This window comes from Lolium rigidum, chromosome 1 (assembly GCF_022539505.1).
Source record: "Lolium rigidum isolate FL_2022 chromosome 1, APGP_CSIRO_Lrig_0.1, whole genome shotgun sequence".
NCBI classification, from domain to species: domain Eukaryota; kingdom Viridiplantae; phylum Streptophyta; class Magnoliopsida; order Poales; family Poaceae; genus Lolium; species Lolium rigidum.
Window position 1 is genome coordinate 5,345,212 of NC_061508.1, and position 26,887 is coordinate 5,372,098.

At 43.7% G+C, this 26,887-nt stretch overlaps 1 pseudogene; it reads left to right on the forward strand.

Annotated features, from left to right (window-relative positions):
• The first annotated feature begins 591 nt into the window (after positions 1-591).
• Positions 592-26,887, forward strand: LOC124703446 (annotated as a pseudogene).

Consider the following 26,887-nt stretch of genomic DNA (forward strand, 5'->3'; position numbering starts at 1 on the left):
GGTTCTCCAAGGGTTGCAGAGGGTTTGGGGGTAGATGCGGAATGGGGTTTGGGTTTTCTGTATTCCTCCTCCGTCTTCTCGTGATCCAAGGTCCTAGTAGTATTACATTCCTAGTATTATAGTTCACTTGTGAGTCCCTTGATCACGCATAGTTTCTCACTGAACCTCAGTTTGGATTTCCCGCGGGTAGAGCACGAGTTACCGCTTTTTTCGTCCATCGTTTCAGTTCCTCCTTTTCTCCTCCACCTCTCATATTTATCCTCTCGATTGTCAATGGTGCCCGATGATCGGCTATGCATACAGTGACAGATCACAATAACTCAGCGGGTTCATTGGTTTTCTGTTCCGATAACTTTTTTGTTCAGATGGTCATGGATGGATTCGTACTCCCACAACTGAATCTTCCGTATCCCCCCTAGATAATAATTCAATGGAATCTCAATTTTGTGACGCTGCTCTGTTCTTTGTCCGTTTGTTCATACAACAGAAGAGAGTATACATGTTTTTTGTCCTAACTAGCTCTTTGTTCATGGTTGCTGCAGGATTCAGGGAAGAACTGATCCACCCGGCGGTGCAACAGAGGTTGCACAAATGGGTTCCCTCACTAGTAAGTCCTCTCTTACATACCCAAATCATTGTTGCTATATATACTTCAGGCTCGTTCGGGATCACTAAACTATACATATAGGTTCTTGGATGACGAGCTTGTGTGGGAGCCCAATTTGCTCCAACCAAGATGTCGCCTCATGTGCATTCAAGGAAATATTCGACTCCTCTACCTGCATGAATCATCTAGTGGTGATTGGCATCGCAGCGCTGTTCGTAGTCATCCTAGTACTCCACTTGTTTGTCAAAATTCCTAAGAGTAGAGCATCTTCGCGGCAGCTTGCCAGGCTGAGGTCACCACTACATTTGTCTGCTGCGGTGTTAAATAGCAGCTTGGGTATGGTTTATCTTGGCCTAGGGCTGTGGATGCTGGGGAATAACTTCAATCAAGATGCTTCTGCTTACCTGCCACACTGGTGGCTCGTAACTTTATCTCAAGGACTGTGTTTGGTACTTGCCAGCTGCACTTTCAGCATAAAGCCTCGCTTTCTAGGATCTGCATTTATTCAAGTTTGTTCGCTCTTGCTGACCGTCTTCGCAACATTCATCTGTTGTTCTTCAGTTGTTGACATTGTTGCAGACAAGACGATCACCATCAAGGCTTGTTTAGATCTTTTGTCCCTACCATCTGCATTTCTCCTCCTCCTTTATGGCTTTTGGTGCACCCATGATGGAGAAGCTTATGTGGGAACGGGAAATGGATTGCACAAGCCCCTGAATACCGACACAGACCCTGAGGTAGCTGATTCCGATTGTCAGGTTACTCCCTTTGCTAAAGCTGGTTTTTTAAGTGAGATGTCATTTTGGTGGTTGAATCCTTTAATGAAGGTGGGATATGTGAAGCCTCTTGAGGACAAGGACGTTCCACATTTGGGCACCAACGATCAAGCACAGAACCAGTACTTGAAGTTTATGGAGAAGCTGAACAGCAAGAAGCAGTCACAGTCACAGTCACAAGCCACACCATCGATCTTCTGGACCATTGTTTCTTGTCACAAGCGCGCAATCGTGGTCTCAGGATTCTTTGCTTTGCTCAAGGTTCTCACATTATCTACAGGCCCAGTACTTCTCAAGGCATTCATCAATGTACTGCTTGGGAAAGGAACCTTTAAATATGAAGGGTATGTGCTTGCTGCGATAATGTTCATTTGTAAATGTTGTGAATCACTGTCACAGAGACAGTGGTATTTCCGTACACGGAGATTAGGACTGCAGGTGAGGTCATTACTGTCAGCATCTATTTATAAGAAGCAACAGAGGCTATCGAACGCAGCAAAAATGAAGCACTCTTCTGGAGAAATTATGAACTATGTGACCGTTGATGCCTACCGGATCGGAGAATTTCCATACTGGTTCCACCAAACATGGACAACAAGTGTTCAACTTTTGCATTGCTCTGGCAATTCTGTACAATGCGATTGGTGCTGCAATGGTTTCACCATTGATTGTCATCGTTATCACCGTACTCTGCAATGCTCCGTTAGCCAAACTGCAACACAAATTTCAGAGTAAACTTATGGAAGCACAAGATGTGAGATTAAAGGCCATGTCTGAGTCATTAGTTCATATGAAAGTTTTGAAACTTTATGCATGGGAAGGTCATTTCAAGAAGGTCATGGAAGGGTTGAGGGAGATTGAGTACAAGTGGTTGTTAGCATTCCAACTTAGGAGGGCATACAACAGTTTCCTCTTCTGGTCATCACCTGTTTTGGTTTCTGCGGCAACCTTTATAACATGTTATTTTCTTAAAATCGCACTTGATGCGAGCAATGTCTTCACCTTCGTGGCAACTCTACGCCTGTTGCAAGACCCGGTTAGGTCAATACCAGATGTTATTGCTATTGTGATACAAGCTAAGGTTGCGTTCACTCGGATATCAAAGTTTCTTGATGCACCTGAGCTGAATGGGCAAGTTAGGAAGAAATACTATGTTGGTATTGATTACTCTATAGCGATGAATTCGTGCTGTTTCTCGTGGGATGAAAATCCATCAAAAGAAACTCTAAAGAATATAAATTTGGTAGTCAAAGGTGGAGAAAAGGTTGCAATCTGTGGACAGGTAGGATCAGGAAAGTCAACACTTTTGGCTGCTATACTCGGAGAAATCCCAAAAACTGAAGGCACGGTATGTTTTTATTAGCTTCAACTTATAATGAAATAAAAAGCACATTGCTTTTAATAAATTTATGAGGTTATGATCTGCTGTTTTTACTTTCATTAAGTTCCATCTTTATATGTTGCAAATTTTATAATCTTAGTAAACCTTACCACAGTCTTGCAATTCAAATGTGGTACCCACACGGCCTAATAATTGGGGAGGGCTATTTCTCAAAACACAATCTGTTGACGATTGCACCATGTTTCGTGTTGCAAAGTTTTTTTTTTGCTTGACCAATGACTATAGAAACCATCGTAAAGTACGTTCACAGATTTTCATGAGAACTTCATTTCAAATTGTTCATCTTTGCACAAAAATTTCAGATTCAAGTCTGTGGGAAAATAGCATATATTTCTCAGAATGCATGGATCCAGACAGGAACTGTGCAAGACAATATTCTCTTTGGATCTTCGATGGACAGACAAAGGTACCAAGACACACTCGCGAGGTGCTCGCTGGTTAAGGACCTTGAAATGTTGCCATATGGAGATTGTACTCAAATTGGGGAGAGAGGAGTAAACCTTAGTGGTGGTCAGAAGCAGCGCGTCCAGCTTGCTCGTGCACTATACCGAAATGCAGACATCTATCTTCTTGATGACCCTTTCAGTGCTGTTGATGCCCATACAGCAACAAGTCTCTTCAATGTAAGGACCATATTAGCAGATGCATATTGTATACTATTTCATTATGAACTATTGTATGACACTCTGTGTGACAGGAATATGTCATGAGTGCTCTATCAGACAAGACTGTCCTTTTGGTGACCCACCAAGTTGATTTTTTACCCGTATTTGACTCCATTTTGGTATCTCTCTCCATTTCGAAAATTCAACATATGATGATATGATATTTGTGTCTTTATAACCTATATTTATCTGTAGCGAGCTTTATTTGTTTGTTGATACCATCTAAAATTAGTGATGATTTCTGGCAGTTAATGTCAGATGGAGAGGTTATAAAGTCTGCACCTTATCAAGATCTATTGGAAGATTGTGAAGAATTTAAGGAATTTGTAACTGCCCATAAAGATACAATTGGTGTTTCAGATCTTAAAAACAATATCCCCTCTCAAAGAACTAAGGAAATATCAGTAAAGGAGACCGATGATATTCATGGCAGATATATGGAGTCTTTAAAGCCATCACTAGTAGATCAACTGATCAAGAAAGAGGAAAGAGAAACAGGGGATGCAGGTGCTAAGCCTTATATGAGTTACCTGCGCCAGAACAAAGGCTTTCTATATGTTTCCTTTTGTTTTATTTCCCACATTATTTTCATAGCTGGACAAATATCGCAGAATTCATGGATGGCTGCTAATGTCCAAAATCCTCATGTTAGTATGCTGAAGTTAATTTCAGTGTACATCATTATCGGAGTTTGCACAATGTTCTTCTTGCTATCAAGATCTTTATCAGTCGTTGTTCTTGGGATAGAGACATCAAGATCCTTGTTTTCCCAGCTGCTCAATTCGTTGTTCCGTGCACCAATGTCCTTTTTTGATTCTACCCCTTTAGGAAGGGTTCTTAGTCGGGTAATCATCCTTAACAAATGACATATATGATGAAATCAAGATCTGTTTTCCATCCGGAGATTTTCTCATGAAGTTTTAACTCGCTGTTTTTCCCCCTTTATAATGCAGGTCTCTTCAGATTTGAGTATTGTTGACCTAAATGTTCCATTTGCCTTCATGTTTACCCTGAATGCCAGCTTAAATGCATATAGCAATCTAGGGGTATTGGCTGTTGTTACATGGGAAGTTCTGTTTGTATCCGTGCCTATGATAGTTTTTGCAATTAGGCTGCAGGTATTTGGCTAGGCCCCAGTTCTTGGGTTATTTTGGCAATTAGGTTGAAGTATATTTGATTTCATTCACCAACTGGTGTATTATGCTTCTGTTTGTCCAAAAGGGGTGAATTAGCCTTATGCTTTACGTTCTAAGTTTTCATTAAGTGAAACTGATATGTTTGGTCATGCAGAGGTACTATCTAGCCTCGGCTAAGGAATTGATGCGGATCAATGGCACTACGAAGTCTGCTCTAGCAAATCACTTGGGTGAATCTATTTCAGGGGCTATAACAATAAGGGCCTTCGAAGAAGAAGATCGTTTCTTTGTTAAAAATTTGGATCTTGTTGACAAGAATGCCAGTCCATATTTCTACAATTTTGCAGCAATTGAATGGTTGATTCAACGCCTGGAAATAATGAGTGCTGCAGTTCTTTTTGTTTCTGCCTTTGTCATGGTTGTTCTTCCTCAAGGGACTTTTAGCCCTGGTAAGCGCATTGCCACCATGTTGCTTCAAATATTGGGCACAATCGCTAGCTCGTTCTGCTGCCATTCCTACTTGCATCTGAGTTGTGATAAATGTTAAATGTGTTGCCATGAAAATGTTGCTACCTTTTCATAGCCTCCTGATACTGAGTTATGAAAAGCTTTTGTTCTGAAAACGTACTTTATACTTCCTCCTTATCATAGCTTTTACATTTTAGCCTCCTGATACTGATAGTATTGATGTGTGTTGCAGGAAAATAATATTTTCCATGCTTTTACCAGCAGTTTTAGTCCTGTCTGTTATTTTGTGATCCAAATTCATATACTAAAGGGAGGCTAACTTCTGACGAGCGGAGCGAGGCCCGTCGCCGGAGGCTTGGGCCGAAGCGTTGCCACCGCCTATTTATATTCCCTGTAAGCCGCCGCTAGGGTTATCATCGCATCATTGTACACCCACGGCGTTTGTAAACACCACCGAAATAGTGAAGTTTTGCTGGCTGGCGCCCGTGGTTTTTTCCCTTGTGTGTTGCAAGGGTTTTCCACGTTAAAATCTCGTGTCCCCTGCAGTGTTTTACTTTTCGTTCTTCGTTTATTGTGCATCTCAAATATAACAAGTGGTATCGAGCCCGTGTTCTTTGGATCTAGGGTTTTCGAGATGTTGTCACTGAAGTTCGATCTACCGCAGCTGGACTACACCACGAGATTTGCTTTGTGGCAAGTGAAGATGAGGGCGATTCTCGCCCAATCTTCGGATCTGGATGAAGCGATCGATGCTTTCGGCGAGAAAGCGAAGGATACCTGGACCGATGCGGAGAAGCGGAAAGACCGTAAGGCTTTATCGTTGATTCAACTCCATCTCGTCAAATAATATTCTGCAGGAAGTGCTGCAGGGAGAAAACCACCGCCGAGTTATGGGTCAAACTAGAGGAGATCTGTTTGTCCAAGGATCTCACGGGCAGATTGCACGTGAAGATGAAGCTGTTCTCGCATAAGTTGCAAGAGGGAGGTTCGGTAATGAATCACCTATCTTCCTGGAAAGAGATTGTTTCTGATTTGCAGTCTATAGAAGTTAAGTATGAGGATGAGGATTTAGGTCTTCTTCTTTTATGCTCGCTGCCTAATTCTTTCGGTAATTTTCGTGACACCATATTATTGAGCCGCGACAAACTAACTCTCGCGGAAGTTTATGATGCTCTCCAACAAAAGGAGAAAATGAAATTTATGGTGCGAGGTTGAAAGTTCGTCCTCCAAGGCGGAGGCGTTAGAGGTCCGTGGCGGGATCGAGCAGCGAGATAACTACTACCACAACAACGAGAGATAAGAGCAAGGGCGATAGAGGTCGCTCAAAGTCCAAAGGACGTGACAAGTTCTGCGAGGTATTGTAAGAAATCTAGCCACAATATTGATGATTGTTGGAAGCTGCGAGAACAAGGAGAAAAGGAACGGAACTTACCAACCGAAAAATAATGATGGTAATGGTAAGGCTGCCGTTGTCACCGGTAAGGGTGAGGCTGCTCGTTGTTGCTTGGTAGTGATAGTTCGATGGAGATTGCTTAGCTGTTTTGGCTGCATGTGTTTCACGTGATGATGAATGGATTCTTGATACTTGCATGTTCGTTTCATATTTGCTGTAACAAAGATTGGTTCAGTTCTTATGAGTACGTGCGAGTGGAGATTTTGTGCGTGTGGGGAATGACAACCGAGTGCAGCATTGTTGGCATTGGTTCCGTTCGAGATCAAGACCCATGATGGGATGACACGCACGTTGACAGGGAGTGAAACACATACCCTCCATGGCGAGGAATTTGATCTCTTTGAGTACCCTTGATTGTGACGGGTACAAGTACAAAGGTGGGAACAAACTTTTGAAGGTATCATCAGGTTCTCTCATTATTATGATTGGTGATATGAATTTCGCGAAATTATATGTCCTTAGAGGTAGCACTTTGCCCGGTATTGCTTCGCTGCTGTTAGTTACGATGAAACTAGTAAGACTAACCTTTGGCACAAGCGTCTTGGACATATGAGTGAGCTTGGCATGGCAGAATTGGCAAAGAGAGAGCTAATTGATGGCTGCGATTTAGGTAATCTTGAGTTCACGTGAGCACTCTGCATCTTTGGTAAGCATAAAAGAGTAAAATTTAATGCTTCCGTTCATACCACCAAAGGCATTTTAGATTATGTACACGCTGATGTTTGGGGTCCGTCCCGTAGAACTTCTAATGGTGGTGCTAATTACATGCTTACAATTATTGATGATTACTCAAGAAAAGTGTGGCCATATTTCCCGAAACATAAATCTGATGTTTTTAATGCTTTTAAGAAGTGGAAAGTTATGGTGGAAACCCAAACTGAAAAAAAGGTTAAGATACTCCGTATCGACAATGGTATGGAATTTTGTTCAAATGAATTTGATGAGTTTTGCAGCAATGATGGGATGGTAAGACATCATACCATTCCGTACACCCCTCAACGAGAATGGCGTGGCTGAACGCATGAACGGGACCATTATTTCGAGGGCTCGCTGCATGTTGTCTAATGCAAAGATGCATAGAGGTTTTTGGGCTGAAGCAGCCTCCACCGCATGTTATCTCATCAACGGGTCACCTTCTGTTCCACTTGATAAGAAAACTCCAATTGAGGTATGGTCTGGTTCGCCTGCTGATTATTCAGATTTGAGAGTTTTCGGTTGCATCGCTTACGCTCATGTTGATAATGGAAAGTTGGAGCCAAGGGCTGTTAAGTGCATCTTCCTTGGTTATGGTTCGGTAGTTAAGGCATATAGATTATGGAATCCTGAAACTAAGAAAATTGTGTTGAGCAGGAATGTCGTTTTTAATGAGGCGGTTATGTTTAATGATAGTCCGTCTACCGATATTTCGATGCTATTGATTCTCCTGATGTTTCGATGATGAGCAGCACGGAATTGGCGTGCGGGTGGAGCACGCAAAGGAGAATGAAAATGTGTTTCCTGAAACCAACAATGATGATAATGATGTTCCACCTTCACCACCTTTTGTTCAGCGACAAGGACGGTCTATTGCTGCTGACCGCCCTAAGAGAAAGATTACACCTCCTACCCGATTAATTCAAGAATGTGATATTGTTGTTTATGCTTTGAGTTGTGCTTGAACAGGTGGAGCATGATATTGAACCAGCTACATATACCGAAGCCATTGCTTCGGTTGATAAAGAGAAGTGGGTAGGTGCGATGCAAGAAGAGATGCAATCGCTTGAGAAGAATGGCACATGGGATGTTGTGCACTTGCCTAAACAAAAGAAGGCTGTCCGCTGCAAGTGGATATTCAAAAGAAAGGAAGGTTTGTCTCCTAATGAGCCTCCACGGTTTAAGGCAAGGTTAGTAGCAAAAGGTTTCGAGTCAAATTCCAGGTGTTGATTATAATGATGTATTCTCCCCGGTTGTGAAGCATAGTTCTATTCGTGCTTTCTTTGGTATTGTTGCTATGCATGATCTTGAGCTTGAGCAGCTAGATGTAAAGACTCGCTTCTGCATGGTGAGTTGGAGGAGGATATATATATGGACCAACCTGAAGGTTATGTTGTGCCTGGTAAGGAGGATCTTGTTTGCAAATTAAAGAGGTCCCTTTATGGTCCGAAACGAGTCGCCACGACAGATGGTATAAAAGGTTTGATTCATTTATGCTTACACATGGTTTTGAGAGATCTCGGTATGATAGTTGTGTGTATATCAAGTTTGTTAATGGATCACCTATTTATTTGCTTGCTATATGTTGATGATATGTTGATTGCTGCCAAGAGCATGAAAGAGATCACTACTTTAAAGAATCAATTAAGTAGTGAGTTTGAGATGAAGGATCTTGGTCCTGCTAAGAAAATACTAGGCATGGAAATCAAAAGGGACGGAAAGTCTAGTTTGTTGTTTCTTAGTCGGGAAAAGTACATTGAGAAAGTTCTTCATCGTTTTAATATGCATGATGCAAAGTCGATTTACTACTCCTATTGCTTCTCATTTCAAGTTGTCGGCTTTGCAATGTCCTAGCTCTAAAGATGATATTGAGTACATGTCTCGAGTTCCCTATTCTAGTGCTTGTTGGTTCCTTGATGTATGCCATGGTTTGTTCACGTCCCGATCTATCATATGCTATGAGTTTGGTCAGTCGATACATGGCTAATCCCGGTAAAGAACATTGGAAAGCTGTTCGGTGGATTTTCAGGTACCTTCGCGGCACATCAAAAGCTTGCTTGAGGTTTGGCAGGGATTGGTGAGGAGCTCGCCGGATATGTGGATTCAGATTATGTCGGCGATTTGGATCGGAGAAGGTCCCTCACAGGTTATGTGTTTCTTGTTGGTGGATGTGCTTGTTAGGCTGGAAGGCTACTTTGCGGGATGCTTGTTGCACAATCTACTACGAGGCTGAGTACATGGCTATTGCTGAGGCGGGTAAAGAGGCTGTTTGGCTGAAAGGGTTATATGCTGAGCTTTGTGGAGATAATTCTTGCATTAAGTTGTTCGAGTGACGGTCAAAGTGCTATTTATCTTACTAAAGATCAGATGTTCCATGATAGGACAAAGCACATTGATATTAAGTACCACGCAATCAGAGATGTGGTTGCAAAAGGTAAAGTGAAGGTATGCAAGATTAGTACTCATGATAATCCTGCTGATATGATGACTAAGCTCTGTCCCTGTGTCCAAGTTTGAGCTTTGCTCAAGCTTGGTTAGTATAACTTGTTTAGCCCAAGTGGCTATTGGCGCCAGCAAGTGTTTTCTTTGTTGATTCAGGTGATTGTTTAAGTTCATGCTACAAGGAATTTGTCTCAAGGTGGAGTTTGTTATTTTGTGATCCAAATTCATATACTAAAGGGAGGCTAACTTCTGACGAGCGGAGCGAGGCCCGTCGCCGGAGGCTTGGGCCGAAGCGTTGCCACCGCCTATTTATATTCCCTGTAAGCCGCCGCTAGGGTTATCATCGCATCATTGTACACCCACGGCGTTTGTAAACACCACCGAAATAGTGAAGTTTTGCTGGCTGGCGCCCGTGGTTTTTCCCTTGTGTGTTGCAAGGGTTTTCCACGTTAAAATCTCGTGTCCCCTGCAGTGTTTTACTTTTCGTTCTTCGTTTATTGTGCATCTCAAATATAACACTGTCTATGCACCAACTAAATATAAGTATCTGATAGTTTTCAGTTTATGAATAGTTTAACATTTCAGTCAGTAAAATAATTTTTTCCTTTCATAATTGCACAGGTTTTGTGGGAATGGCATTGTCCTATGGTCTTTCCCTAAATATGTCATTTGTTTTCTGTATTCAAAACCAATGCAACCTTGCAAATCACATAATCTCGGTGGAACGGGTGAACCAGTACATGGACATACAAAGTGAAGCAGCAGAATTTGTTATAGAAAATCGACCGGCACCAGATTGGCCCCAAGATGGCAATGTGGAGCTTACAGATTTGAAGGTAATCTAATATAAATATCTACATGTAATACCGTAAAAAACAAGATGCTGTTAACTGCTACTGTAACAAATTTGTGTGATTGATTGTCACTCGACAGATTAGGTACAGGAAAAATACTCCCCTTGCACTACATGGAATCACTTGCAGGTTTGAAGGTGGAGATAAGATTGGTATAGTTGGCCGAACAGGAAGTGGAAAGACAACATTAATTGGTGCATTGTTTCGTCTTGTTGAACCTGCTGAAGGGAGAATTACTATAGACTCTGTGGACATCAGCATGGTAGGCTTGCATGACCTACGTTCGCGTTTGGGTATCATTCCACAAGATCCAACACTTTTTCAGGGTACAGTAAGATACAACATAGACCCCCTTGGGAGATTCTCAGATCAAGAAATATGGGAGGTAAATGCACACAACTGTATTTGCTGATTTTTTTTCCATCTTGCCCAATGATGAGATACGATTCAATGAAAGTCGCTTCGCTGAAAAACCCTAATGGAGTTCGCTATAGTAACACGGCAACTCAATTCGGTTACCGTGATAATATACCAAAAAGTTTCAGAAAGTTCAGCACATTTTCAAGATGGGGCGAATAATATGAATTGGGGAATCCGAAATGACAAATAGCCTTTCTTACTATGAAATCTAGATCTACGTAACCTTTCACTGATAGAAGAAACAAGATGGCAAACTTGAGTCCAGATGGCAGGAGTGTACACCTCCCGCCGACTGAGCTAGGCTCCAAATGTCATGCAGACAATATAATATAATCACTGAAGTAGTTACTCCAATTATTGTGCTGCAGATTCTTGAAAAATGTCAACTTCTGGAAGCTGTCCAGGAGAAGGAACAGGGATTGGACTCGCATGGTAGGAAACTTCACTTCGTTTATATTTATCATCTTGAGTTTATTGTTTGAACCTTATAAATTGCGCGAACATAAAAACTCTGCTCCATTCGTTTCCGAAATTCAAAATAGGCGTGAAGTACATGTGCCATTAGACATGCCAAACTGTTAATACTCATAGATCTATTACATATACCCTTTTGATATCATGATGTTTGGAACTATCTGTAACATCCCAAGTTCAACAATAATAAAATCAAGAGAGAGTTTCCATTACTCAAAATTTGCAACAAACAAAAACTTTTTATATGCATATAGTGCCACATATAGTTTCTTGCATTTGAGTGATTTCTTTTGTGCAATTGCCATGATGAGTGTTAGTATGAGTAACCATTGCTATGTGAACCCTAATCAAGATCATCAAACCCTAATTTGAGGGGAATTGGAGAAAATGGGAAAAACCCATTTTTCACTTACATACACAATATGCAAAATTGCAAATCCTCAACCAAGGCCATAATTGCTTGCTCCCTTGCTTCTAAAATACTTCAATATGATAAACTAACACAATTGCATCATTGGATCAAGAATCAAACACAAGAAATTCGAAATTCTCACATACATATGATAATGGTCACTTGTCACAAAAATATTTTCTTCACTACTTTACCCCTCTGGTTTTCTCATTTCTTGAACTAAACTTGGTCAACCAAAGCCATGTCATCCAAGACCATGTCAAGGTGAGTAACTTTGATGTTGACCACCATGGCTAGAGTTGACTAGGTTGACCAGAATAAAAGTGACAAGTAGGGATGCTGAAATAAAGTGAAGATCATGTCACTTTTGACATTTTGCAAATCAATTCCAAAATGAGTACCACCACCACCAATACTTCACTCTAATTATATAAAAGAGATTCACCAAAAAGAATTTCAAAATTCAAATAAAATTCTCTTGCGGCCATTGTGTCGAACAGGTGGCAGGCATCATTTCCAAATTGAGTTACACCCTATTATCCTCTGGGTTCTTCACTAAACCCCTTTAAACCTGTGATCATTACACACTTCTACAGCCCCTGCATGATCCCAGTACTTGCCTTGGTCGATTAAAGTGAGAGGAGGATGAAGAGAAACCCTAAAACAATGCCATGTCATGTACCCCGGCCACCTTTGGGCATCCCTCTCTCTGGCCTCCCTCTCAACTCTTCTTCTTGTCTTCGAGCATCTCTGGAGCACAAGGATCACGCCAGTACCGCTCGCTCGATCGCCAACGCACCCCATTGGCCGGAACGCCCGCGTCCAAAACCGTGCCAGAGCGTGCCAGCCGGCGTGGTGATCACGCCCTGGACGCGCCAGGACGCCACGCACTCGAGCAACCTACGCCTCCCCTGCAAAGCCTACCGCTGCGTCGAGCACCGCCTCTGCGCCCTCTAGCCGCTAGACATGCTCAAGTACGCGCAGAAGCCTTGTCACCGTCGTCCTCGCCGGCGAAGTACCGCGGGTACCGCAGCACTCAAATCGATTTCCTGAACGATTCCATCGTCCCCCGGACGCGCCAGCTAGTCCTCGAGCATCGCCAGGACGACGCCTACAAGATGCCGTCCTCGCCTTGCCCTTTCGATCGACGGAGAGGCCACGCCGTCGACGCGCCCTCGCAGCACCTCCCGGCCACCATCGCCCGCTATAAATAGAGCTCCTCAGCCCACAACTCCTTCACACCATCTCGCTCCCCTCCCTTCTCTGAACACTCTCCCCACCTCAATTGAGCACCACCTCGCCGGAGCAGCAGCAATTGGGAGCTGAGGTCCGCCGGAGCCCGCGGAAGCCCTGCTTCGATTGGAGCCTCCCCGAGCGCCGCCGCTGCACCCAGGGCTTCCTCATCTCCTACACCTTCTCCGCGCACCTTGCCAGACACCTGCAACGGCCTGGTACGCCCTCCGACCCCCTCGGCTCGCCGCCAGGGAGCCCTCCTCTCGCCGGAGACGACGATGTTCACACGCCGTCGGATCTCGTTCTAATCCAACGGTTTCTATTTCGCGTACCGCTTCGGCGTTTAAAGAGCCGCTGACAGGTGGCCCCCACCTCGTCAGGGCAGCCCACCCGCACCGGTTGCTTGTTGGGCTGCGAAGTGAATTTTAAACCGTTTCGGCCCAGTAACGTTTCCCGCCTAGCCCACCTATTCAAACTGGATTTAATCTTTATTCAAATTGCCCTGCTGATAGTTTAGTAAAATTTGAACAGTTTGAAATCTGCCAAACCAAATTTAGCAAACTTTATACCGTTGGAAAGCCCAGGAATTTATCTATCCAATGCCACTGGCCCCACCTCCAAATTCGTAGTAGAATTAATTTGATAAAAAAGACAAGACAGGGACTTTTGAACATTCAAACTTTATTTAAAATTTAACCGGAATAGATTTTGAATTGATTCCAATTCTAATAAATCACAAATGATGTCCTCTAATTGATTATGCAATAATATAGACATGTTATTTGTATGATCATGGACTAGATCAAATAAAATAGCTATGTAGTCAATTCTAGAACAATTCAACTTGGAATTCAAATTTAACAAATACTATGAGAGCTACTCTCTCATTTAAATCTTGATCCTAAGTGATATAACCAGGGGGAATGACTTAGGCTAATGAACCCTTGAGAATTATTACTTAGAGATTTTAATTCATTTAAATGTTAAGTTTTAAAACTATGTGAAGTGTAGCACTTCAATTAAATTATACTCACATATAATAGATATGAAATGTTGACTTTGGGTCAACCTATATTTCATACCTTATTATTATATGAAGAGATTAAATCTTAATAAGATGTAATGAGAAGAAATGAATTTCTCTAAGGATCTACATACCAAATTTAAGAAATAGGAATAATGAGAGGAAATTATTTTCTCCTAAATAAGAATTCATCAAATAACTCACCATGCCATGTTTGATTGATAATAGGACTACAGTGTGAACTCTTTTGAGTGTTTCTAGTTTAGTATGTGAGTTTGGTTTAGTATTTATACCTCGTATTCGTATATAGACGCTAGTAACGAGGAATACCAAGAGGAGGAGGGCTACTCTCAGGAAGAAGAAGAGAACTTCGATAACTACTCAGCTCAAGGCAAGCTAACCCTTGCTAAACACAAGTGCTTAGCTCTACAAGAGCAAAGGCACCATCACACTTTACTTTTATGTATTACCTATCCCATGTTTTTACTTACACTTACTTTTGCTTATTTATTTCAAAGTACTTTTTGATTTATGATTCACTTGGTCTAGAGTAGAACAATACTTGGAATAGATTAGCACAACTCAAGCTAGATAGCACCCCTCATATAGTTGCTAGTGCTAATCAATTAAAATTGACTACTCTAGATGGGAACATGGTGAAGTGAAATGACTTTGAAAGAAAGTAAAGTGAAGGTGGATGTGAACAAGAGAAGATAGTGATTTTTGATAAAATTGATGATTGGGTCCGAATGCGATACCCTTCCAATTATACAAGTACCCCCACAATACCTGATTATGGGTAGGGCTTAACTAGAAACTTGTGTATTTTAGTATGGGTTCCCTCTAAACAAACATCATAGGGGTTACGCCGAGGCTGCCTCCGTTAAGTGTGGAATGATGTTAATATGAGGTGAATGTACGGCCCAAGCCCCGTGCGGTTCCCGGTTGATCTGCGGTTTTCACCTGGGAGGCCAAGCTCATGGGGAGAGGTGCTCATACTAGCATATATAAGTGAAAGGTTATGGTTGATGATCCGCGTACTCGTGTTACGATGATTCGGGGTTATCCTCGACGGATGTAATCAAAAGTTGTGGCACAAGAGTACAACCTCTCGCAGAGTGTTAAACCTATTCGAATAGCCGTGTCCACGGTTACGGACGATTGGAAAGGCCATACTATCTCCGTTATCATTAAAAATGTTTTGATCCTAGAAATGAATGGTGAATTGAAAGGTGATATTATGGTGAACCATAATGAGTTGTGGGAATGACACTAATGTTCCCACTTGAGTTAGTCTAGCACATGATAAGGCTTTACTAAATGTTTACTAAACTAAAACTTGGCTTTATGCAAATAAACCTAGAGCTTAGCACCCCCTTATTTACACTTAATGAGTAATTATTGTTAAGTTAGTTTGCGAGTACTTTAAAAGTACTCATGGCTTTGCCCTGGCTATTCAAATGCCAGACTATGAAGGAGAGCACCAGTATCAGGATGACGGACAGCAGGACGTCTACGATAACTAGGATCGTCTTCTAACGTCAAGCGTTGCATGTGGAATAGATAGTCCACTACTACTTCGCTTCCGCTACTATTTGTGATGTTGTACAATATATTCGTGTAATATTGGATCATGTGATCTATGGTTGTAAGACAATATGTGTTGTAATAAATGATGACTCTATGCTACTTACTATTATGTCTCGCAAAAACATTATTCCTGGGATTGCGATGTATGATATAATAGGGCATCCGGACTTAAAAATCTGGGTGTTGACAAGTTGGTATCGAGCCATTGTTTGACCTTAGGAGACCCTAGTTAGAATGGACGTTCGATAAACTTAGTTTCCAATAATAATGAATTGAATAATTATGAAAAATACAATCATACCCTTACCTTTGAGATCTTTTGTAAACTAGCCAAATTCATGTTCTTATTTATAAGTACTTAAAATTTTGAACACTTGCACTTCTCTAACTTGCTCATCAATCTCTCTACAGATGGAGCCCATCATCCCACTTGAGCCTTTCATCCAGACTCAAGTGTACGAGCTGGCCAACGGGGGGGGATCTCATCTTTGAGAGGGATCTGTTCACCCTCTCCGAGTTCCTCGGGCGCTCGCCTCCCGTGTTCTACGGGGGTCAGATCGCTGCTCAGAATGGAGGCCAACTCCAATGGATCATCATGGCTAACCTCCCTGGGCAGCCAGATTCACCCATGTTTCGCCAGATTCAGTTCTCTCTCCGAGAGAACACCTGGGTGGACGGACTCGCCCGCGCCATACAAGAGGGTCTCGCTCGTCTGTGCGGGCAAAACTCGGTGGCGATTGAAGGGGAACGCTTTGCGCACTTTGCAAGGCACTCCTCACTGGGGCTGCCCATCAGCCTGCCGTTCCACCCCGTGCTGAGGCACCACGTGGATCACCTCGACTTTATGCTCTTCGAGACCCGTGCGGAGTTGGACAACTCCCGCGCCATCGCCAACCAGCACCCACCTCCAGCTGGTCCAGCAGGCGGAGACCATTCAGGTCATCGCCAAGGAGCGTCGGATTCTCCGCCGCAGGGTCGCCAAGAGGAGAACACCATCGACCGCCTCAAGGCCAAGATCGCCGTCCCGAAGGAGACCATCTCCACTCAGGTGGAGCAACTCCAAGCTCCTGGAAGGAGAAGGTGAGGGAGAGGACATCCAAGGGGATGGCTACTCCTACGTCGACAACGACAATGACTACGAGGATGAAGATGAGGGAGATCCGGACTTCCACCAGCACTCGCATGCCGGGATGGACACCACCTTCCCGCTCCGCATCGATGGATAGTTTCCATCCCCTTATGAGCACTTGCGTAGTATGAGATGTATCGGTCCTTTGTATCCGCCCCATGTATCGTAGTTTGTTGAAAGGGTTCTTAAAACCCTCCTGAACATTTGGCTTGTAATATTTGCTACCTCCATGACTATGTTTGTGTGTGTAATATTATTAATATTTTATGAATCAAGTTTAAGTTGTGTGAATTTATCCCAAAATGAGCCATAGAAATTTCCCTCTCATCTCATTATCCATATCCCTGTTCAGATGGCACCTCCAACTCGCAACATGACTCAAGAAGCAATGATGCGGATGTTGCAACAGATGTTGGCTGATAGAGAAGTTGAGAGAGCTGAACGGCAAGCCAACCTAGATGCACTTCAACAGATTGCTCAGGGCAATCAAGGCCACGGAAACCATGACCACCCAGGGTCGAAGCTGAAAAACTTCCAAAACACCAACCCACCGGTGTTCAGCAAGACGAGAGGAACCCTCGATGCCGATGATTGGCTCCAAACTATGGAGAACAATCTCGAGGTGGCCGGAGTGGAGGACAACGAGAAGGTGTTGTTCGCCACCCACTATCCGGGCTGGACCTGCACGTGCCTGGTGGACAAGTACCCGCGCCTTACATGCGGGGCAAATGATGACTTGGGAGGACTTCAAACTCAAGTTTAGCAAGTATCATGTGCCCCCGGGTCTGATCAAGAAGATGAGGGATGAGTTCAGGGAACTGAAACAAGGAAGAGTGACCGTGGTGGAATACCGCGACAAGTTTCTCACTTTGTCAAGGTACGCCCCGGATGAGACGGATACCGTTGAGAAGAGGAAGGAGAGGTTCCTAAATGGACTGCATGATGAGATGCAGACTGTGCTGATCAACATTCCCTTTGCTGATCTAGAAGCCCTCGTTGACTCCGCCATTCAGATGGAGGGGAAGATACACCAAGCCAATGAGAACCGCAAGCGCCGTATGATGAACCGGAGTGGGCCCATCAATAACCACAAGTATCGCCCCAGCTCAAGTGGAGGGTTCGCCCCAAGAAACAACAAGCCCCCGATGCAGAATCCACGTCCGAGTTATCAGAACCGGAGTGGAGGAAACCCCAGGCCAGGAGGCCACCACAACTACAACAACAACAACAACAACCACAACAACAACTTCAACCGCGCTCCACCTCGCGCCCCCAACAACAACTCCAACACCGCTCCAAGGACTGGGAGCAATGCCGTTCCCATCACCCCCAAGGACAAATCCACCTACAAGCTGCTACGAGTGCGGAGTGGCTGGGCACTTCTCCTATGAGTGCCCCAAGAAGCTCGCCAAGACCGCCGCCAACACCTCGGGCCCGCGCAGCAGCAGCGTCGTGTCACCACCAACAAGAAGTTCGCCCCCAACAACCCAAACAACCGCAACGGCCGCCTCTACCACATGAATGCGAAGAAGCTCGGGAAGCCCCGGATGTTGTGCTGGGTATGTTCTCTCGTTAACTCAATACCCGCAAGAGTGCTCGTTTGATTCCGGAGCATCGCATTCATTCATTACCGAAGATTTTGCATGCACTAGTAAGATTCAACCCATCAGTTTGAAGCATGTCATGATAGTTCAAATACCCGGATCAACAACTAAAGCTAGAAAAATTTGCAAAGATGTGCCAATCAGAATACATGAAATAGAATTCTATGCAAATTTGATTGTTCTGGGAGCCAAAGGTTTGGAAGTAGTCCTCGGAATGGACTGGATGGCGAAACATCATGGACTGATTGATTGTGCCAAGAAGGCCATCACCATGACGAGTAGCACCGGAATAATAGTCGAACACATATCTGAAAGGATGCCCAGAAAGTTCACCTGCAACCAAAGCCTAGCCAAACCCACCTTGGATCAGATCAGGGTCGTTTGTCGATATCCTGATGTGTTTCCGGATGATCTACCCGGTATGCCCCCAGATCGGGATATCGAGTTTATCATCGAGTTAATCCTCGAACCGGACCCATAGCCCGGAGAGCCTACGAGCATGAACCCGGCAGAGTTAGTGGAACTGAAGAAGCAACTGGATGATATGTTATTCAAAGGTCTGATTCAACCAAGTGCGTCACCTTGGAGATCGCCAGTTTTGTTTGTGGATAAGAAGGACGGTGCCACTCGTTTGGTTACGGACTATCGTAAGCTCAACGATGTCACCATCAAGAACAAGTATCCGTTGCCTAAGATAGAAGATCTGTTTGACCAACTAACCGGAGCCCAAGTATTCTCGAAGATTGATCTGCGGACAGGATACCATCAGCTGAAGATTCGTGCCACCGATATTCCAAAAACTGCCTTTACCACCGAGATATGGATTGTATGAGTACAATGTCATGTCATTTGGATTGACCAATGCTCCCGCTTACTTCATGAATCTCATGAATAAGATCTTTATGAACTTCCTGGACAAGTTTGTCGTTGTCTTCATCGACGACATCCTCATTTACTCCAAGTCCGAAGAAGAGCATGAGCAACATTTGGAAGTGGTACTAGATACCCTTCGGGAGCATCAGTTGTATGCCAAGTTCAGCAAGTGTGAATTCTGGTTGAAAGAAGTAGGATTCTTGGGTCATATCTTGTCAGCCGGGAGAATTGCCGTTGACCCCGCAAAAATCAAGACTGTTGAAGAATGGAAAGCCCCAACCACTCAGACCGAGGTCCGTGCATTTCTCGGATTGGCGGGATATTACCGCCGATTCGTTGAAGGATTCTCGAGCATAGCAAGACCGATGACTCAATTGTTGAAGAAGGACCGGAAGTTCGAATGGACCGACAAGTGTGAAGAGAGCTTTCAACAGCTCAAGCTAAGATTGACAACAGCCCCAATATTGGTTATGCCGGACATTACCAAGCCCTTTGATGTGTACTGCGATGCCTCCAAGATTGGTCTTGGATGTGTGCTGATGCAAGAAGGAAAAGTAATATCTTACCTGTCAAGGCAGCCGAAGCAAGCACGAACAGAACTATCCAACCCATGACTTAGAGCTAGCAGCGGTGGTGTTAGCACTCGAAAGTATGGCGTCATTACCTCATGGGTAATCGATGCGAGGTTTACTCGGATCACAAGAGCCTGAAGTATATCTTCACGCAGAAGGAGCTGAATATGAGACAGCGCAGATGGATAGAGTTAATCAAGGATTACGACATGGAAATCCACTATCACCCCGGCAAGGCCAATGTGGTAGCGGATGCTTTGAGTAGACTGCCGTGTCAGTTAAACTCCATGTTAGCAATTGAGCAACCCAGTCTGTTTGAAGAGTTTGAACAGTTTAGGCTTGAACTGGTTAGCGAAGGATATCTCGCCAGCATTGAACTCCAACCCACCCTGATTAGTCAGATCAAGGAAGCTCAGAAAGGAAATGCTAGCATTGAGGGGATCAAGAACCAAATAGCCGCCGGAAAGGCACCGGGATTCACCGTAGATGAAGAAGGAGTGCTATGGTATAACAAGCGCCTTTGCGTGCCGTCAGACTCAGAGTTGAAGCAAGTTATTCTGAAAGAAGCTCACGACACCCTGTACTCCATTCACCCCGGAGGAACCAAGATGTACCAGGATTTGAAGGAACAATTCGGTGGCATGGAATGAAGAGAGAAATTGGAAGCTACATCGCCAAGTGTGACATCTGTCAAAGAGTCAAAGCCGAACACCAACGCCCCGCAGGACTGTTGCAACCCCTACAGATTCCCGAGTGGAAGTGGGATTCCGTAGGAATGGACTTCATCACCGGACTGCCCAAGTCTAGTAAAGGAAATGATTCCATCTGGGTAGTGGTCGACAGACTAACCAAAGTCGCCCACTTCATCCCCGTCAAGACCACCTATCAAGGACCGAGACTCGCAGAGTTATATATCTCAAGGATAGTCAGCCTTCACGGAACCCCGAAGTCGATAGTATCCGACAGAGGATCCCAATTCACCTCCGCATTCGCGCGAAAGTACATGAAGGACTAGGAACCCGACTGAATTTCAGCACAGCTTATCACCCGCAGACTGATGGACAGACGGAAAGAGTCAACCAAATACTAGAAGATATGTTGAGAGCCTGTGTGCTAGAATATGGATCTAAGTGGGAAGACTGCTTGCCTTACGCAGAATTCTCGTACAACAACATTTATCAAGCCAGCTTGCAAATGGCCCCCTTTGAAGCACTCGTACGGAAGGAAGTGCCGTACCCCTATGAATTGGTCGGAAGTAGGAGAGAGTCAAGTCTTTGGACCAGATATTCTCCGAGAAGCCGAAGAGAAGGTTCACAAGATCCGCGAGTACCTCAAGACAGCCCAATCAAGACAGAAGAGCTACGCCGACAAGAGACGCCGAGAGATGACCTTCGAGATCGGAGATTTCGTGTATCTCAAAGTGTCCCCCCTTAAAGGAATGCAGAGATTCCAGCTTAGAGGAAAGCTCGCACCACGATATGTAGGACCTTTCAAGGTCCTGAGCCGCCGAGGAGAAGTATCCTATCAGCTGGAGTTACCGGAAGAAATGTCAGCGGTGCACAATGTGTTTCACATCTCGCTACTCCGGAAGTGTTTAGAGGTACCTGAGAAGACCGAGGTTTTCAAGAACATCGACCATCGAGCTGTGGATATCAACTCAGATCTAACATACCGCGAAGTACCTATTCGCATCCTGGAAGAAGCCTTCAGAACCACCCGTACCCGAAGTATCAAGTTTCTGAAGATCCAATGGAGTAACCACACCGAAGAGGAAGCCACTTGGGAGAGAGAAGACTTTATGAGGACTGAGTACCCAGATCTCTTTAGTACCTAGTTTTCTCAGATCTCGGGACGAGATCTTTTGTAAGGGGGAAGGGTTTGTAACATCCCAAGTTCAACAATAATAAAATCAAGAGAGAGTTTCCATTACTCAAAATTTGCAACAAACAAAAACTTTTTATATGCATATAGTGCCACATATAGTTTCTTGCATTTGAGTGATTTCTTTTGTGCAATTGCCATGATGAGTGTTAGTATGAGTAACCATTGCTATGTGAACCCTAATCAAGATCATCAAACCCTAATTTGAGGGGAATTGGAGAAAATGGGAAAAACCCATTTTTCACTTACATACACAATATGCAAAATTGCAAATCCTCAACCAAGGCCATAATTGCTTGCTCCCTTGCTTCTAAAATACTTCAATATGATAAACTAACACAATTGCATCATTGGATCAAGAATCAAACACAAGAAATTCGAAATTCTCACATACATATGATATTGGTCACTTGTCACAAAAATATTTTCTTCACTACTTTACCCCCCTGGCTTTCTCATTTCTTGAACTAAACTTGGTCAACCAAAGCCATGTCATCCAAGACCATGTCAAGGTGAGTAACTTTGATGTTGACCACCATGGCTAGAGTTGACTAGGTTGACCAGAATAAAAGTGACAAGTAGGGATGCTGAAATAAAGTGAAGATCATGTCACTTTTGACATTTTGCAAATCAATTCCAAAATGAGTACCACCACCACCAATACTTCACTCTAATTATATAAAAGAGATTCACCAAAAAGAATTTCAAAATTCAAATAAAATTCTCTTGCGGCCATTGTGTCGAACAAGTGGCGTGCATCATTTCCAAATTGAGTTACACCCTATTATCCTCTGGGTTCTTCACTAAACCCCTTTAAACCTGTGATCATTACACACTTCTACAGCCCCTGCATGATCCCAGTACTTGCCTTGGTCGATTAAAGTGAGAGGAGGATGAAGAGAAACCCTAAAACAATGCCATGTCATGTACCCCGGCCACCTTTGGGCATCCCTCTCTCTGGCCTCCCTCTCAACTCTTCTTCTTGTCTTCGAGCATCTCTGGAGCACAAGGATCACGCCAGTACCGCTCGCTCGATCGCCAACGCACCCCATTGGCCGGAACGTCCGCGTCCAAAACCGTGCCAGAGCGTGCCAACCGGCGTGGTGATCACTCCCGGACGCGCCGGACGCCACGCACTCGAGCAACCTACGCCTCCCCTGCAAGCCTACCGCTGCGTCGAGCACCGCCTCCGCGCCCTCTAGCCGCTAGACATGCTCAAGCACGCGCAGCAGCCTTGTCACCGTCGTCCTCGCCGGCGAGGCACCGCGGGTACCGCAAGCACTCGAATCGATTTCCTGAACGATTCCATCGTCCCCTGGACGCGCCAGCTAGTCCTCGAGCATCGCCAGGACGACGCCTACAAGATGCCGTCCTCGCCTTGCCCTTTCGATCGACGGAGAGGCCACGCCGTCGACGCGCCCTCGCAGCACCTCCCGGCCACCATCGCCCGCTATAAATAGAGCTCCTCAGCCCACAACTCCTTCACACCATCTGCTCCCCTCCCTTCTCTGAACACTCTCCCCACCTCAATTGAGCACCACCTCGCCGGAGCAGCAGCAATTGGGAGCCGAGGTCCGCCGGAGCCCGCGGAAGCCCCGCTTCGATTGGAGCCTCCCCGAGCGCCGCCGCCGCACCCGGGGCTTCCTCATCTACTACACCTTCTCCGCGCACCTTGCCGGACACCTGCAACGGCCTGGTACGCCCTCCGACCCCCTCGGCTCGCCGCCGTGGAGCCCGCCTCTCGCCGGAGACGACGACGTTCACACGCCGTCGGATCTCGTTCTAATCCAACGGTTTCTATTTCGCGTACCGCTTCGGCGTTTAAAGAGCCGCTGACAGGTGGCCCCCACCTCGTCAGGGCAGCCCACCCGCACCGGTTGCTTGTTGGGCTGCGAAGTGAATTTTAAACCGTTTCGGCCCAGTAACGTTTCCCGCCTAGCCCACCTATTCAAACTGGATTTAATCTTTATTCAAATTGCCCTGCTGATAGTTTAGTAAAATTTGAATAGTTTGAAATCTGCCAAACCAAATTTAGCAAACTTTATACCGTTGGAAAGCCCAGGAATTTATCTATCCAATGCCACTGGCCCCACCTCCAAATTCGTAGTAGAATTAATTTGATAAAAAAGACAAGACAGGGACTTTTGAACATTCAAACTTTATTTAAAATTTAACCAGAATAGATTTTGAATTGATTCCAATTCTAATAAATCACAAATGATGTCCTCTAATTGATTATGCAATAATATAGACATGTTATTTGTATGATCATGGACTAGATCAAATAAAATAGCTATGTAGTCAATTCTAGAACAATTCAACTTGGAATTCAAATTTAACAAATACTATGAGAGCTACTCTCTCATTTAAATCTTGATCCTAAGTGATATAACCAGGGGGAATGACTTAGGCTAATGAACCCTTGAGAATTATTACTTAGAGATTTTAATTCATTTAAATGTTAAGTTTTAAAACTATGTGAAGTGTAGCACTTCAATTAAATTATACTCACATATAATAGATATGAAATGTTGACTTTGGGTCAACCTATATTTCATACCTTATTATTATATGAAGAGATTAAATCTTAATAAGATGTAATGAGAAGAAATGAATTTCTCTAAGGATCTACATACCAAATTTAAGAAATAGGAATAATGAGAGGAAATTATTTTCTCCTAAATAAGAATTCATCAAATAACTCACCATGCCATGTTTGATTGATAATAGGACTAGAGTGTGAACTCTTTTGAGTGTTTCTAGTTTAGTATGTGAGTTTGGTTTAGTATTTATACCTCGTATTCGTATATAGACGCTAGTAACGAGGAATACCAAGAGGAGGAGGGCTACTCTCGGGAAGAAGAAGAGAACTTCGATAACTACTCAGCTCAAGGCAAGCTAACCCTTGCTAAACACAAGTGCTTAGCTCTACAAGAGCAAAGGCACCATCACACTTTACTTTTATGTATTACCTATCCCATGTTTTTACTTACACTTACTTTTGCTTATTTATTTCAAAGTACTTTTTGATTTATGATTCACTTGGTCTAGAGTAGAACAATACTTGGAATAGATTAGCACAACTCAAGCTAGATAGCACCCCTCATATAGTTGCTAGTGCTAATCAATTAAAATTGACTACTCTAGATGGGAACATGGTGAAGTGAAATGACTTTGAAAGAAAGTAAAGTGAAGGTGGATGTGAACAAGAGAAGATAGTGATTTTTGATAAAATTGATGATTGGGTCTGAATGCGATACCCTTCCAATTATACAAGTACCCCCACAATACCTGATTATGGGTAGGGCTTAACTAGAAACTTGTGTATTTTAGTATGGGTTCCCTCTAAACAAACATCATAGGGGTTACGCCGAGGCTGCCTCCGTTAAGTGTGGAATGATGTTAATATGAGGTGAATGTACGGCCCAAGCCCTGTGCAGTTCCCGGGTTGACTGCGGTTTTTCACCGGGAGGCCAAGCTCATGGGGAGAGGTGCTCATACTAGCATATATAAGTGAAAGGTTATGGTTGATGATCCGCGTATCGTGTTACGATGATTCGGGGTTATCCTCGACGGATGTAATCAAAAGTTGTGGCACAAGAGTACAACCTCTGAGAGTGTTAAACCTATTCGAATAGCCGTGTCCACGGTTACGGACGATTGGAAAGGCCATACTATCTCCGTTATCATTAAAAATGTTTTGATCCTAGAAATGAATGGTGAATTGAAAGGTGATATTATGGTGAACCATAATGAGTTGTGGGAATGACACTAATGTTCCCACTTGAGTTAGTCTAGCACATGATAAGGCTTTACTAAATGTTTACTAAACTAAAACTTGGCTTTATGCAAATAAACCTAGAGCTTAGCACCCCCTTATTTACACTTAATGAGTAATTATTGTTAAGTTAGTTTGCGAGTACTTTAAAAGTACTCATGGCTTTGCCCTGGCTATTCAAATGCCAGACTATGAAGGAGAGCACCAGTATCAGGATGACGGACAGCAGGACGTCTACGATAACTAGGATCGTCTTCTAACGTCAAGCGTTGCATGTGGAATAGATAGTCCACTACTACTTCGCTTCCGCTACTATTTGTGATGTTGTACAATATATTCGTGTAATATTGGATCATGTGATCTTGTTGTAAGACTTTATGTGTTGTAATAAATGATGACTCTGAACTACTTACTATTATGTCTCGCAAAAATAATCTTCCTGGGATTGCGATGTATGATGTAATAGGGCATCCGGACTTAAAAATTCGGGTGTTTACACTATCCCATTCGTAGTATTGATCAAAGATCTTTTCATAATAGTTGTGGAAGATGGGTCGAACTGGAGCATGGGCCAAAGGCAGCTCTTCTGCCTGGGACGTGTACTTTTGAGAAGGTGCCGTATCTTAGTTCTTGATGAAGCTACAGCCTCTATAGACAATGCAACAGATGCTGTCCTTCAGAAGACGATCAGGACAGAATTCAAACATTGCACAGTTATTACAGTTGCCCACCGCATACCAACAGTAATGGACTGTGATATGGTACTTGCAATGAGCGATGGTATGTCTCTCGCTGACATATATTTTCCTTTTTTGCTTGAATACGTGCCAAAATGTGTCGTTTTGTATTACCAAGCAAAAGAATTTTAAGATGGTTCATGGGTTTACAAAGATAAACGAGCAGAAGCAAAAAAAAACTAATAGGCATAAGCTAGCGAAAACCTAAAGGCTAACAACATCAAAAGAAGATAGAAAGCACAGCTACAGTTACTATTGAATATGAATTTTTACACTTGGAACCAATTAGATTGTGAATCTTTCTCCTTATAGATGTCTCACCATTTTTCCACGGATGTCTGAACATCACTTTTGTCATACCGTTGAACACCAAATCTGCACTATTCTAACATTAACACAACCTTTTCCTCTTTTCCAATCAAAAACTATTATCTGTGAAATGTACCTGTCTAATATATGTCTGAAGCATATATTTTCCATTGCCCATACTCATGAGTTGTATACACTTCCAGGGAGAGCAGTGGAGTATGACAAGCCTACGAAGCTTATGGAAACTGAAGGATCTCTGTTCCGCGAACTGGTCAAGGAGTATTGGTCATACACACGAACAAAAATATTTAGAGGCACGTGCTGTTTACGCGAGTTCACTTCCAGCAGCTTTTAA